We start from the raw sequence: 17,487 nt of genomic DNA, 5'->3' as shown, positions 1-17,487 counted from the left end.
GTCATAGACGCTACCAGTTATCTCAGAAACGAGCAGCTTGACCCACATTTTTTTCTGATTCACTTTAAGTGTAAGGGGTGGTAGTATTTATATTCGTGGTGTTTATGTCGGTTGATACGTTGCAGGTACGAGTTTTAGCCACATATGTTACTATTGTCGTCTATGGGATTTGATTTGGTAGTATACACCCTATAGCACATATTCAGTGCATAATAAAAAATATTATGATTTTGTCATTTTATTTAATTAAACTATACTGGTTGATTAATTAGCCGTCACTCGATCATGCAAGTTCACAATGACCTTGACCGTGACAATAATCTCTGTACATGGCTCTGAATGGAGTTTGAATCAAAGTTAGCACTGAAGAAAAGTTGGTTTTGGCCTATAATTCATACTGTAAAGATTTCAATAATTTCTTTTTACATGGTATTTGATTTGCCATATACAACTGCTCTTAAATATGGTATTATATATAGGCAACCTGAACTAAGATTTTAATAGCAATTTATTTTTATATTAAAAATAGCATGTGCCAATGGTGGGTTAATGTCTTTAGTTTCCATTAACATATTGTTAATTTCTTATGTATGAAATTCTGAAAACTCAAATTTGTAAAGAAGTTGATTTTTATTGTCATTTTGACATATTTATAGGGTGCTAAGTTATATTTTAGACAAATTTGTAGTTTTATGCAAAATTTAAAGTAAATTTGAAGAAAAACTTTACCAAAAACATAATTAAATTTGTTGTCACTATTGTGCCTTCTGTTCTTATTTGTACATAACAATAAGGTTGTTAAACATATACCGGGTACTTAGATCTCCAGATCATTTTTTTTCTCTTAATAATCACTTAGTTAGCTCTCATGAAAAGCATTTTGAGTTTATACTAGATTCAGAACCAATTTTTTCAGATTTGATTATCTGCCTTGGATTAAGTTGATAATTTATTTTATTGTTAAAGATGTATTACCTAATGTCACTAGCTAAATAAAATGCTGGATTACAGATTGTAGGAATACATCTAATGTACATATTGTATTCATCCGGATTAGAAAATAATGCAAGAAAATAGATGTTCGGGTAATTTTGTCATTTAAAAATAGTTTTTTTCAGTAATTAATCAAATATAAATGTGTTAAAGCTGCATGATTATTCCAGATATCACAACTATTAAAACCTCCAACTACAGTAGGCTATCAATAAAATATAGTCAGGAATATTGGTGGCTGCCAATAGTTTTGATGGTTCATTATGAAAATCAGCATGGCCGATGGATTTGAAATTTCCACACCTGGTAACTTGAAGACACCCACACCCAGCATACAGGATTTCCTCCCAACACTAATGTTCAGGACATTAAGTCATTACTTCATACAGGTACAGTCATGTTTGTGTTTCCTTCCTCAGACAGTGTATTTTTTTAATACTGATATTTCTTTGATGTGCCTGTTAAGGTCTTCACAATCTAGGGGTCAATCAAGTGCATGTGTTTTAATGGAATTCTTTAAAGGGGTAGAGGCACTCTGACTATCTTTGTTGTCTCTACATATATACCTGAGTACACACACCCAACTGAAAGTAAATATCTTCAGGAGTTTTATTTTTAAACATTTTGTTGTTTAATATGACATATTGCATTTGTACAAAACTATATGCAATATATATGCTTTTTGAGGTGTACATTATATTAGGTTGCACTGTAGAAACAACAGTTTCAGTGAGGTTGTCAGTTTATGTCAGAATACACCAGATCCTGGTTGTCATAAAGACACATAGCTGGACACTTTTTGAAAAATGTATGTTATCAGTATAGGTAGTACTAAACCAAATAACTTCCGGCTGGGTCAAAGTTGGAGGTGCACCAAACTTTTGATAGAGAAGTGAACACCACAAGTCCTGTGATTGGTTATAAATGTGAGTGTGTTGGTTATAAAAAATAATAGTTTCATCTGAGTAAAAAAAATGTGCAATTTTATTTCATCTAGTACCAATGTGTCAAGTAGCCTTGTGCTTGAAACATGTATGGGGTACCTGTAAAAAAAAGTACTCGAATTTTGTGCGAAACTAGGGTAGTCATAGATGCTACCAGTTATCTCAGAAACGAGCAGCTTGACCCACATTTTTTTCTGATTCACTTTAAGTGTAAGGGGTGGTAGTATTTATATTCGTGGTGTTTATGTCGGTTGATACGTTGCAGGTACGAGTTTTAGCCACATATGTTACTATTGTCGTCTATGGGATTTGATTTGGTAGTATACACCCTATAGCACATATTCAGTGCATAATAAAAAATATTATGATTTTGTCATTTTATTTAATTAAACTATACTGGTTGATTAATTAGCCGTCACTCGATCATGCAAGTTCACAATGACCTTGACCGTGACAATAATCTCTGTACATGGCTCTGAATGGAGTTTGAATCAAAGTTAGCACTGAAGAAAAGTTGGTTTTGGCCTATAATTCATACTGTAAAGATTTCAATAATTTCTTTTTACATGGTATTTGATTTGCCATATACAACTGCTCTTAAATATGCTATTATATATAGGCAACCTGAACTAAGATTTTAATAGCAATTTATTTTTATATTAAAAATAGCATGTGCCAATGGTGGGTTAATGTCTTTAGTTTCCATTAACATATTGTTAATTTCTTATGTATGAAATTCTGAAAACTCAAATTTGTAAAGAAGTTGATTTTTATTGTCATTTTGACATATTTATAGGGTGCTAAGTTATATTTTAGACAAATTTGTAGTTTTATGCAAAATTTAAAGTAAATTTGAAGAAAAACTTTACCAAAAACATAATTAAATTTGTTGTCACTATTGTGCCTTCTGTTCTTATTTGTACATAACAATAAGGTTGTTAAACATATACTTAGATCTCCAGATCATTTTTTTTCTCTTAATAATCACTTAGTTAGCTCTCATGAAAAGCATTTTGAGTTTATACTAGATTGAGAACCAATTTTTTCAGATTTGATTATCTGCCTTGGATTAAGTTGATAATTTATTTTATTGTTAAAGATGTATTACCTAATGTCACTAGCTAAATAAAATGCTGGATTACAGATTGTAGGAATACATCTAATGTACATATTGTATTCATCCGGATTAGAAAATAATGCAAGAAAATAGATTTTCGGGTAATTTTGTCATTTAAAAATAGTTTTTTTCAGTAATTAATCAAATATAAATGTGTTAAAGCTGCATGATTATTCCAGATATCACAACTATTAAAACCTCCAACTACAGTAGGCTATCAATAAAATATAGTCAGGAATATTGGTGGCTGCCAATAGTTTTGATGGTTCATTATGAAAATCAGCATGGCCGATGGATTTGAAATTTCCACACCTGGTAACTTGAAGACACCCACACCCAGCATACAGGATTTCCTCCCAACACTAATGTTCAGGACATTAAGTCATTACTTCATACAGGTACAGTCATGTTTGTGTTTCCTTCCTCAGACAGTGTATTTTTTTAATACTGATATTTCTTTGATGTGCCTGTTAAGGTCTTCACAATCTAGGGGTCAATCAAGTGCATGTGTTTTAATGGAATTCTTTAAAGGGGTAGAGGCACTCTGACTATCTTTGTTGTCTCTACATATATACCTGAGTACACACACCCAACTGAAAGTAAATATCTTCAGGAGTTTTATTTTTAAACATTTTGTTGTTTAATATGACATATTGCATTTGTACAAAACTATATGCAATATATATGCTTTTTGAGGTGTACATTATATTAGGTTGCACTGTAGAAACAACAGTTTCAGTGAGGTTGTCAGTTTATGTCAGAATACACCAGATCCTGGTTGTCATAAAGACACATAGCTGGACACTTTTTGAAAAATGTATGTTATCAGTATAGGTAGTACTAAACCAAATAACTTCCGGCTGGGTCAAAGTTGGAGGTGCACCAAACTTTTGATAGAGAAGTGAACACCACAAGTCCTGTGATTGGTTATAAATGTGAGTGTGTTGGTTATAAAAAATAATAGTTTCATCTGAGTAAAAAAAATGTGCAATTTTATTTCATCTAGTACCAATGTGTCAAGTAGCCTTGTGCTTGAAACATGTATGGGGTACCTGTAAAAAAAAGTACTCGAATTTTGTGCGAAACTAGGGTAGTCATAGACGCTACCAGTTATCTCAGAAACGAGCAGCTTGACCCACATTTTTTTCTGATTCACTTTAAGTGTAAGGGGTGGTAGTATTTATATTCGTGGTGTTTATGTCGGTTGATACGTTGCAGGTACGAGTTTTAGCCACATATGTTACTATTGTCGTCTATGGGATTTGATTTGGTAGTATACACCCTATAGCACATATTCAGTGCATAATAAAAAATATTATGATTTTGTCATTTTATTTAATTAAACTATACTGGTTGATTAATTAGCCATCACTCGATCATGCAAGTTCACAATGACCTTGACCGTGACAATAATCTCTGTACATGGCTCTGAATGGAGTTTGAATCAAAGTTAGCACTGAAGAAAAGTTGGTTTTGGCCTATAATTCATACTGTAAAGATTTCAATAATTTCTTTTTACATGGTATTTGATTTGCCATATACAACTGCTCTTAAATATGGTGTTATATATAGGCAACCTGAACTAAGATTTTAATAGCAATTTATTTTTATATTAAAAATAGCATGTGCCAATGGTGGGTTAATGTCTTTAGTTTCCATTAACATTGTTAGTTTCTTATGTATGAAATTCTGAAAACTCAAATTTGTAAAGAAGTTGATTTTTATTGTCATTTTGACATATTTATAGGGTGCTAAGTTATATTTTAGACAAATTTGTAGTTTTATGCAAAATTTAAAGTAAATTTGAAGAAAAACTTTACCAAAAACATAATTAAATTTGTTGTCACTATTGTGCCTTCTGTTCTTATTTGTACATAACAATAAGGTTGTTAAACATATACTTAGATCTCCAGATCATTTTTTTTGTCTTCATAATCACTTAGTTAGCTGTCATGAAAAGCATTTTGAGTTTATACTAGATTCAGAACCAATTTTTTCAGATTTGATTATCTGCCTTGGATTAAGTTGATAATTTATTTTATTGTTAAAGATGTATTACCTAATGTCACTAGCTAAATAAAATGCTGGATTACAGATTGTAGGAATACATCTAATGTACATATTGTATTCATCCGGATTAGAAAATAATGCAAGAAAATAGATTTTCGGGTAATTTTGTCATTTAAAAATAGTTTTTTTCAGTAATTAATCAAATATAAATGTGTTAAAGCTGCATGATTATTCCAGATATCACAACTATTAAAACCTCCAACTACAGTAGGCTATCAATAAAATATAGTCAGGAATATTGGTGGCTGCCAATAGTTTTGATGGTTCATTATGAAAATCAGCATGGCCGATGGATTTGAAATTTCCACACCTGGTAACTTGAAGACACCCACACCCAGCATACAGGATTTCTTCCCAACACTAATGTTCAGGACATTAAGTCATTACTTCATACAGGTACAGTCATGTTTGTGTTTCCTTCCTCAGACAGTGTATTTTTTTAATACTGATATTTCTTTGATGTGCCTGTTAAGGTCTTCACAATCTAGGGGTCAATCAAGTGCATGTGTTTTAATGGAATTCTTTAAAGGGGTAGAGGCACTCTGACTATCTTTGTTGTCTCTACATATATACCTGAGTACACACACGCAACTGAAAGTAAATATCTTCAGGAGTTTTATTTTTAAACATTTTGTTGTTTAATATGACATATTGCATTTGTACAAAATATATGCTTTTTGAGGTGTACATTATATTAGGTTGCACTGTAGAAACAACAGTTTCAGTGAGGTTGTCAGTTTATGTCAGAATATACCAGATCCTGGTTGTCATAAAGACACATAGCTGGACACTTTTTGAAAAATGTATGTTATCAGTATAGGTAGTACTAAACCAAATAACTTCCGGCTGGGTCAAAGTTGGAGGTGCACCGAACTTTTGATAGAGAAGTGAACACCACAAGTCCTGTGATTGGTTATAAATGTGAGTGTGTTGGTTATAAAAAATAATAGTTTCATCTGAGGAAAAAAAATGTGCAATTTTATTTCATCTAGTACCAATGTGTCAAGTAGCCTTGTGCTTGAAACATGTATGGGGTACCTGTAAAAAAAAGTACTCGAATTTTGTGCGAAACTAGGGTAGTCATAGACGCTACCAGTTATCTCAGAAACGAGCAGCTTGACCCACATTTTTTTTCTGATTCACTTTAAGTGTAAGGGGTGGTAGTATTTATATTCGTGTTGTTTATGTCGGTTGATACTTGCAGGTACGAGTTTTAGCCACATATGTTACTATTGTTGTCTATGGAATTTGATTTGGTAGTATACACCCTGTAAGATGTTTCTAACTAATACATTATTTCTACGATTAAACTTACATATTAAATATATTTTCTTGTTTAGAATATCAGTGTCTGTATATTCAATGTGTTTCTGGTCGTTTCAGTATTTGTAAGAAGCAAAAACTGGATTTTGTCCGACTGTCTCTTGCGCTGTACACCCATGTCCAAAAAGGTCGATGCACAATATTACAAAATAACATGGGTAAAATACAGCCAGAAGGCTTACCATTAAACATACATATTGTTTTAACTCTTCACCATTTCCTAGAAGTGAATATGTGAACCATAACATGTGTCACAATTCGGAACTCTCACCCGGAAGTGATCTGTGTAGGGAGACCTTAGCATTTGGAAAAAATAAAATTTTCGCGCATGCGCGGTTCGACATTTTCAATTTATAAAAACAATTACATGATAAAATATATTTTTCTGAACTATGCACAATGGACGAACACTTTGTTTAATTTTTTTGGTTTAAAGGACTTGCTACTAATAATAAAATGTAGTGGGTTTCCTCTCTAACACTATGATAAAATTACCAAATAATTGACATCCAATAGCCGATGATTAATGAATTAATGTGCTCTAGTGGTGTCGTTACACAAAACAAACTTTTTTTGGTGATTGTCGGGCACTTGTCGTTTTGAGACGGCCCCTGGAAGACGGAATGGCTGAGTGGGCGATCATGTGACGCAACGTCACGATATAGGTCGGCCAACTTAGAATTCTGCTGTCTGGAGTTTGCCGAAGTTTAGCTGAATGTGGGTGCTGTCGGGTTTCTTTCTGTAGTGTGTGTATTAGTGATTAATATCTGAATTTTGTTTAATCAAGTAACTCGAGAATGGTCGATGTAAATGTATTTGACGTCAAATATAGGATTGTTGTGGTATTAGAGCGGAAATCTTTAACAACTTTTTGGTTGTCGGCAATTGCCAAAAAAATACATAGCTTGATCTCTGACTGTAATGAGAGCGTATTTATGTCCAAATGTCCGTCTACCTCTCTTACAGTCAGAGTACTCGGGCTAGGTAAAACTCAGCATGCACATGACAACAACCTGCGATAGGTCTTCTCAGTTCTGCAGGAAACTGGTATTACTTTGAACAAAGCAAAGTGTGAACTTTCGAAATCTGAAATCATTTTCTACGATCATGTGTTCAGCAAATATGGTTTAGCACCAGATCCAGATAAAATACAAACTATAGTGAATACTCCAGAACCACAGTCATCCAGTGAAGTGAAATCACTGTTGGGAATGGCACAGTATGTTGCTCGTTTCATTCCCGGTTATGCTAACATTACTGAACCTCTTCGGAAACTAACGAGAAAAAAAGTTTTTTGTGAAACTCAAGCATGCACTTAGTGGAGCCAAGGTGATGAGTCATTTTGATCCAGCTAAGAAAACAAAAATCCTTGTGGATGCTAGCCCAGTCGGATTTGGGTGCCATTTTAACACAAGAAGGAAAAATAGTTAATTACGCAAGTCGAGCTCTATCAGATGTTGAGAAGCGATATTCTTAAACTGAGCGTGATATGCTAGCAGTAGTTTGGGGAGCAGAACATTTCCATTTGTTCACATATGGAGGACAATTCACCATTCTCAGTGATCATAAACCATTACTTGGAATTTTCAAAAGCCAAAAGCCAACTTCCGCAAGAATTGAGCGTTGAAGAATTAGACTTCTTCCGTATCAATACACTTTAGTGTACAAGCCTGGTAAAGACGATGCAAATCCAGCTGACTACCTCAGCCGTCATCCTGATAAGATTTCAGACAAGAATATTGCAGAAGAGTACATAAATTATGTTTGTACAAATGCTGCACCAAAAGCTTTAACCATAGAAGAGATTCGTGAAGAAACCAAAAGAGATTCTACTCTTCAAAAAGTGATTTCAGCTACTGAACATGGAAACTGGTCATTCTCTGAGATAAACTTTTGTTTGCCAATTAAAGATGATCTTTCAGTTTTCAATGGCATTATTTTGCGAGATCATAGAATTGTGATTCCTGGAACGCTAAGAGAGAAAGCTGTAGATCTTGCACATGTTGGACATCATGGCATTGTAAAAACCAAAAGACTAATTCGCGAAAACGTTTGGTTTCCTAAAATTGATAAGATGATTGAACAGAAAGTGAAAAACTGTATTCCATGTCAGTCCACTACAAATATGCCGCGACACCGAGAACCTTTGAAAATGACAAATCTGTCTTCTGCACCATGGCAAAATATTTCCATAGATTTTGCCGGACCGTTTCCTTCAGGAGACTATCTTTTGGTTGCTGTTGACGATTTTAACAGATATCCAGAAGTTGAGATAATTTCCTCTACATCAGCTGCTGCTGTTATTCCAAAGATGGATGCAATATTCTTACGACAAGGTATTCCATTGATTGTGAAATCTGATAATGGACCGCCTTTTAATGGTAAACATTTTACAGACTTTTCAAAATAACTTGGTTTTCAGCATAAACGAATCACACCGGCATGGCCCGAAGCTAATGGTGAAGCTGAAAGATTTATCCGAAATTTGAACAAGTGTGTAAGAGCTTCTACTGCTGAACATTTGGATTGGAAACAAGAACTACAAACGTTTCTTCGTCATTACACAGCTACCCCACATTCCACAACAGGAATCAGCCCATTTGAAGCACTCTATGGACGAAAGATGAATATTCAACTGCCTCAGTTATCGGTTCCAAGTGAGCGATTGGACAATCTTCACCGAACAATCCAACAAAATGACGATGCAGCGAAACTGAAGATGAAAGTCTATGCAGATAACAGACGATGCACAAAGACATCCAGTTTCTAAGTTCCAAGATGATTAATCCAAATTCAAACATGTCTGATAATGAATCGCGGTCACGTTTAAGAAAGTCAACCCGACAGCGAAAACCACCTGTCAGATTCAAAGATTATGACTTGTGTCTAATTCATATCTACAGTGTATAAGAGTGAATTCCATTAGTTTAGTATTTATATTTTGACTATACAAAAGTAGTCAAGATTTAAGTTTATGGTTCACTAAAGAAAGTGATATTCTATTTTATTTAGTTTTCAGTGTTTTCAGAATTTCATAACTGTTGTGTTGGAAGAACTGTCTAAGAGTTAAGTATATAGCTGTAACTTTAAAAGAACTGTTGTGTTGGAAGAACTGTTTAAGGATTAACTAACAGTAACTTGAAAAATAAGTATAGTGACTGTTCAAGAAATAAGTATAATAATAGTTTTAGAAATAAGTGTAGTAACTTGTTAAGGAATAAGTATATTTTTCTAGTCTCATCATGCAGGGGTATTTTAAATTAATTTACCTTATGGATTTATTATTTTAAGTTAAGGAGGGTTGTAGTGTTTATAGTGTATAAGGTACTTGTTATGTATTAAATACGGTAATATTACATTCATGACGTCAGTCTAAAACACGTCATCAGGGACGCACAGACATGAGGCAAGGAAGCCATGTTATCAGAAAGTCGTGGGGTAATAAATATCTACAACTGAAAGCATTTTTGTTTCCAGTGTGTTCATAAGATAAATACAGATGAACATTATACTATGTATGGAATGTTCTTCCTTTTGGTTTACAGTCAAGCCAATATTTGTTTTGTAAAACATTACGACCAGTCATTGAATATTTACGTGAGAAGGGTTTATGTTTACTCGGATATGTAGATGATATATTAAGTTGTGCACCATCAGAGAATATTGACGGTCACTGTAAGCTAGTGTTAGAAACATTACAGTTGTTCGGTTTTAATATAAATTTTGAAAAGTCCAGTCTACATCCTGAACACATAAAGGAATGTTTAGGTTTTGTGATAGACACTTATAACGATTCTGTATTTCTAGGGTAAGTCTCGTAAAAGAAAAATTAAAGTTGACATTCGTCGTGCCTTATGCACACCATTCATTCGCGCTAGAACATTAGCACGGTTAATAGGACAGTGTGTGGCAACAACAAAAGCAGTGTTACCGGGAAAACTAAAATTACGGTCAACTTATAGACTTTTACATACCAAGGTAAATTGGGATTCCATGATCGAATGGTCAAAAACAGCTAAACAGGATTTTGAATGGTGGTTTGGTGTGTTTGACTCATGGAACGGTTGTTCCATCATACCATCAGCTATAGATGCCCAATTAACAACGGGTGCTTCTCAGATAGCCTGGGGTGCCACACTGGAAGGCAAGGAAGCTCAAGGAGTTTGGGACAAATCTATGGGACACAGACACTCCAATGTACGGGAAATGTGGGTGGTACTTATGGCCCTAATTGCTTTCAGACAGCGTGTGGCAGGGAAAACAATTCAAATTGTTTCAGACAACATTTCTACAGTGGCCTACTTGAACCATATGGGGAGTCCAAGTGCTGAATTGAGTCAAAATTGCATCATCCATATGGGCAGAGGCTTTAAACAATTACATATCTATCACTTATATATCTATATATAGGGGAAACAGAACATTGTTCCAGACTACCTAAGTCATTTAAACGACAAATACGAATGGCAGTTAAACCCAAAATTATTCAAATGCTTAGACGAAATGTGGGGTCCACACAACACTGATCGATTCGCCTCAGTACTTACGGCACAACTGGACAATTTCAACAGTCGATTTTATCACCCACTGTCATCAAGTGTAGATTCTCTTGCACAGCAAGACTGGGGTATACACAACAATTTCGTCAATGCTCCATTTTGTTTAATTCCCAGAGTATTGAACGTTATTCGAGCTCAAAAGGCAGAAGCCACTGTAATTGTACCGTTGTGGAAAGCTCAACCTTGGTACAGGGCTCTAAAAACCACAGCAGTTTGCCCACCAATCAAACTTCCGAACTCCTACAGGACAATAATAAGTACTTGGGGACATGCAGAACCTTTACAAAACCCACGGTGGAAACTGTATGCCTGGAGAATGTCTGGGAACAATCTCTAATAAACAAGAACTGGTCAGTGGAAAACATTAATGTATATAAATTTTAATTAGCTCCTACAACGTTAGCATTGCATAACCGTTACATTGTTCAATTTCATACATTTTGTGCCGACATGGGTGAACCATTTCCACCTACCAAAACTAATGTTCTGGCTGACTTTCTACGTCAACTATCTGAGACATCAGAAAAACCTAAATCAAAACTGAATTGTGCTATTGCAGCCATAAATCATGCTAAAAAGCCATAAACTTTTTTGCTGAACTTGGTGGAAGCTCTTAACAAATCTACAACTAAAACACCGATGAAGAAATCCACAGTGTTGCCTGTTGAAAGGTTTTGTGATTTGTTTATGTCATGGCAAGACAATGAACTGTTGTCGGTGAAAGATGTACGTTTGTTAAGACCATCAGATATTGCTCCAAAAACTCTTACCTACGATTCGATTACAGGAGAAGTTAAAAAAGTGGTATTTACTATAAAACAATTGGAATTTTCGAACGATGGATCACTTCAAATAACATTCTTTAGCATAAAGAATGATACCCATAGAGATGGTTTTAACGTTCAGATACCACCACATAGGTGTCAAAGGCTTGATCCAGTAGCTGCTCTAAAGGTTTATATTGAAAAAACTTCCAGTGTTCGAGATACAAATTATTGTGCGAACCAAGATATACTCTTTACATTCCAACAAAACATTTATTTTACCCACCCAAAGTGCCATTATGCAACTATGATGCTGCACAAGTCCCTTTAATTTTTAAATCATCTTCAAAAATATGCAAAGCGAGAAAAACGGCATCTTATTCAAACGCATTGTCATTGGTGTTACTAATGGTCATTGGTTTTACTCAGTACCTGGTAACACCAATGACCATTAGTAACACCAATGACAAATAAGTGCATAATTAATTCGTGCTCTCTAAAGAAACAGTTCAGAAAACTGAAAAAGTGCATGTTCTAGCAGACATACAGTGTCTAAAATAGCATACAAAAAGTTTCTTAAAATTATTAACCATTACATAAATACGATCGTAACACCAATGACGGTGAATAAACCTACTTTTATATTTTGACAACACATTTATGGCATTTAAAGAAAACTATTCACAACTGTTAATATGTCTGCTGTTTTTGACAAATAAGTTCGATGGCCGATATCTACCGGTGGAATGTTTCTTCCAGAGAGCATTGAGTTTCTTTTGTTTTCTCATAAGTATATACAGTAACACCAATGACATAAAACTCCAGAGACGAACTTATATTGCCCACCATCTTTTGAATACGGAAAATATTTACAAGATTCCTTCTTTAGTGAGTAAGTCAGCCATCAGTACGTATTAGGCCTACATTAAAGGTATTCAGTGTTATGTCTTCTGTTATATATTTTAACAGTGTATGTTATGTATAGTGTTATGCTATGTACAGGTAACACCAATGACATTTTACACTAATCTCGAATAAAATCTCTATCAAAGCTGATTACCAGAGAGAGAAAAAAAATGCTACGACAGGATGATATTATTAATAAGGTATCGTTAAAGACAACAGATTTAGTTTTCTATATATAAATAAAAAAGAAATTGTACAGGGACATAAAACTGACACTTTCTGTACATGTGTGTGTGTGTGTGTGTGTGTGTGTGTATATATATATATATATATATATATATATATATATATATATATATATATATATATATATATATATATATATATATCGTTAAAAAGTGTACGTTTTTCTCTACATGACAGGCTTGTTTCGTGAGAGAGTTGAATTATTGCTCTCACTCATCAGATGTAGATTTAATTACACCGTCAACGGCTATATATATATATATATATATATATATATATATATATATATATATATATATATATTGTAACGAATACATAATTATTCCACCTAAGCCTTTATAACGAAACTAATTATTTTATTAATAAGATAAATATAAGATTTGATTTAGTTTCGATGCATAAACAAACACCCAACTAACACTGGATAGAAGTACACTGTGTTTACATGAGTCGTATTATGTCAACGTAATGACGTCATGTTGGTGACCTGATCAGCGGATACTCTTTGAATATCTTTAATGCGCAGTGGCTTGAATGTCCGCTGACGGAAAGAAGTGTTGTCATTTTTGGTTGGAAGAGAAGTAGTTAATGAAGCCATGAGTCGGGTCGAGATTGCAGGAAAAAGTATAAAAATATATTAAAAGATATAATCGTGTTTTTCCTTCCCTGGGCTTAAGTATTATTTTATACTTTGAAATTGTATAATTTTTAGTTAAGCGGCCCATACACGATCAATTTTATTGGCAATGATATTGTCAATTATAAAAATTGACAATATTATTGATCATTAGTATGCGATACTGAAGCAATTTTTTTATTGACACAATATATTGACATAATCAAACATCGGTAGATATTTATTGAAGGTTTTTCAATAATATTGTCTCGTTGGTGGCACTTTGTCAAATTATTGCACAATATTTAATTTTGAAGCCAGTCATCCAAGGATCAACATGTCAAAGCAAGAAAAAGAAGAGGAGAGAAAATTTCTCCTTGAATGCATTGAAACGTATAAAGAGCTTCCAGCTCTCTGAAAAGTGAAGAGCGAAGATTACGCAAATAAAGCAAAGAAAGATCTGGCATATGAGAAGCTGCTGGCCAAGTATAGAGAGCGATATGAGAATGCAACGAAGAAGGACTTTAAAAAGAAATTCAATGCTCTTCGGACTAACTTTCGAAAGGAGCTGAAGAAAATGAACGATTCAAATAAATCTAGAGTAGGCACAGAAGAATTATACGAGCCGAGCCTACAGTATTTCGATGCAATGTTGTTTTTGCAAAATCAAGAAACACCAGCCACGTCGTGAAACACCATCAGATACGAAGAGCCTACTATGAAAGATGACGACAATCAAAGAGTTAGTAAACATTGCTTTATTTAAAAATCACTGAATCCAGCATGTTGATTGCAGCAGTAAATTAGAAATGATGTGTTTTTCACAGTTAAAAAGAATGCATACAATTCACTGTTGTATATTGTTAGACGTAATAGATTTGATCAGTCTCATAAGCATGGCGTCGGTTCAAAAGTGGAAAGGGACATTTTCATGAAACACATTCTAGCTGTCATGGTAGTATGCCTTTACTACAGAAGTAATTCTTAAACATCTCTCTGGCAATTTTAGCTCTAGCACTAAAGTTTCTCTCATGAGTAGTTAGCAATCTTTCTAATTCTGTGAACAACCTTGTTTGCATCTTCCCAGTCAACACTTCTACAAGCAACATACCTACTGGATTTTTTTCTGAAATGTGTTCAGTCTGGGTTTGTCATTCGTTAGAATTCTTCTACAAATACTGGACCCCCATGGTGTATCCCTACGAAAGAAAGGGAAGCTTAAGAGAAGAGAATATATATCAAGAGTACCGAACTTCGTATGGTATTTGGATTCTTATGATAAGCTAAAACCATATGGAATATGTATAAATGGATGTATCGACGGGTTTTCTCGTCATATCATTTGGATGGAAGTAAATAAAACAAGCAATGACCCAAATGTAATCGGTGGGTATTTCGCACTAGCTGTATTGGATACTGGTTGTATACCAACTTTACTTCGAGGTGACATGGGGACAGAAAACAGTCTTGTGCCTGACATGCAGAGTGTCTTCGCAGAGGGAGACGGCAGGTTCCTCTACGGCACGAGTCAGCACAATCAGCGCATAGAAGCATGGTGGTGCATTCTTCGAAGAAAGAACGCTCAATTCTGGATGTTCGTGTTTGAAGACATCTCGACAGATGGACTGTTTTTCGGTGACCATCTCGACAAAAGCCTAATCCAGTTTTGCTTTTTGCCTCTGATAAAGGTATGCTGTAGGCTGTTTCATAATACTATTACCACTTTTACATCGGGACCAAACTAATCAGGATTCCGTAATGGTATTGCTACCAGTGTAAACGCCAAGGAAGCTGGAGTAGTTTTGACCCATTTTAAATGTACAGTCTGTAATCCGGATTCCGTTATCCCGCTTTAATTTGTCCCCAGTATAAACGTAATCTTTTAAAGTTTCACAAATCTTAAAGCGTTTTAAAACAAGTCGTATTCAATTTGTTTGTAATCATGTTAATTACAGGACAATGTTAGTTCCATGAAAAGATGAATTTGTTTAGTAAAGTTTGTTTGCATAATAGTGAATAATATAGAGCATATCATTTGTTATATTTTACCAGCGAAATAACAGGATTTTGGTACAACTACTACTATTGTCCGAACCAAATTGTTAACAACTACGAAACATTACTCTCCTACCTTTAATTGCCGCTAGATTTCCTCCAAAGTTTGTCCAGACACAAATCTTGAAAAAACCCATTACAATGACACAGATTCCACATACCAGATGATAACCATGTCACCTATATCGACTTCGCTGAGAGCGCACAGGGAAAAAAGCATGTAATTTTGTATCAGCTGCCATTTTGACTGTTTATGGAATATTCTTTAAGAGGGGTGAAAGGATAGGACTTAATCTAACAACGTCATAACATGTTATGATATAAAAGCAAACGTGATGACGTCATATTATTAAAAAAAATTTAAATTATTATTATTATTATTTTAATGATACCACTAGAGATCATCGATTTCATATTAATTGTGTCACATACTTTGGAGGCTTTCACCCCTCTTGAAGAGTATTCCATAAAGAAGCAAGATGGCAGACAGCAGAAAACTGCATGTATTTTTCCCTATGCAATCTCAGCAAAGACAATATCGGCGACATCGTTGCAGTCCCGTGTGTGGAATCTGTATATTTGTAGTGGTTTTTTTGCGATTTGTGTCTGGACAAACTTTGGAGGAAATCTAACGGCAAGGTAGGAGAGTAATTTTTCGTAGTTGTTAACAATTTGGTTCGGACAATAGTATGTTATTTTTATACCTGTAATAAGAGAGACGTAAACAGATATAACGTCATACCTTCCTGGTTAAAATTATTGGGTGTCATATTTTCGTATTTTCCACACCTTGGAAAATATTTATCGTATGACCTCTTGTATCGATGTCGTTTAATGATTGGCTGTCATAAGAGTACGTCTCTTTCTAGTTGGACGTTTTTTCTGCCATTGGTTGCAGTGACGTCAGGTCTGCTCATGTATGACGTCATAGTGTTGAGTAGGCAATGCAATGTTGTTAATTGTTTATTTCAAATTTAGCAGGACAATTTAACGATAATAAATATAACATTAAATTCGTGTCCATTACAGACGTTGTTTACGACACTCATGTCTAAATTATAACATTTCACGAGCGAGAGCGATAATTTAGACACTCATATAATATCCTCTATATTTTACTGCATCTGGGGACTAATAATAATGATGTCACAATCCTTCGGCCATTTTGGCAAAATGTTTTCACGTCCGCTAGTCTTCAGAATGGTATTATTATAGTCCAATTCTGATATTTAAATGCCAAAGAATGTGTACTGTAATACATATAATATCCTCAATTTCTTGCATAATAACGGCATAGGTATATATCTCACCTCATGATGTGTATATCAAACGATATAAAATGAAAAACCATGGAATATCATACAGACTACCATACTCATGCAATTTCGGTATAAACATATACAATATTTAACCGAGGCCATTGTTATTCTCACATTATTTATTCAACAAAATTAAGCAAATTCTCATTACTGATGCACACCTGGTTTTATTCTCCTTGTACTTTTTCAAGGGTCACAGAATAAATCTTCCTTTGTTCATATTTTGTCCTAGTTTCATCGATTTTGAGTTTGAATTACGGTTTTATTGACACTTCGGTATTCTCTTGTTTTCTTATTAACGTGTCACATTTTTTCAAATGTATTTTCCTTTGCAAGTAGTGTAGTAGCATCATCGTTTTAGAACAAATGACAACTGCATTGTTTTGGGTTAAAGGCTATTTAATGGCTGACAATAGATTCCATTTTTATATCCCTGTAACAATATAATTAAAATACAATATAACAATACATTCATTATACATATATAAATCTCAGGATACACAATATATAATATTCCATCATTTAAATTATAGTATTTAACATGCCATGATAAAAATAATTAATGCATAATACAA

This window comes from Gigantopelta aegis, chromosome 3, assembly GCF_016097555.1.
Source record: "Gigantopelta aegis isolate Gae_Host chromosome 3, Gae_host_genome, whole genome shotgun sequence".
Classification (NCBI taxonomy): Eukaryota; Metazoa; Mollusca; class Gastropoda; order Neomphalida; family Peltospiridae; genus Gigantopelta; species Gigantopelta aegis.
This window is presented reverse-complemented; position numbering follows the sequence as displayed.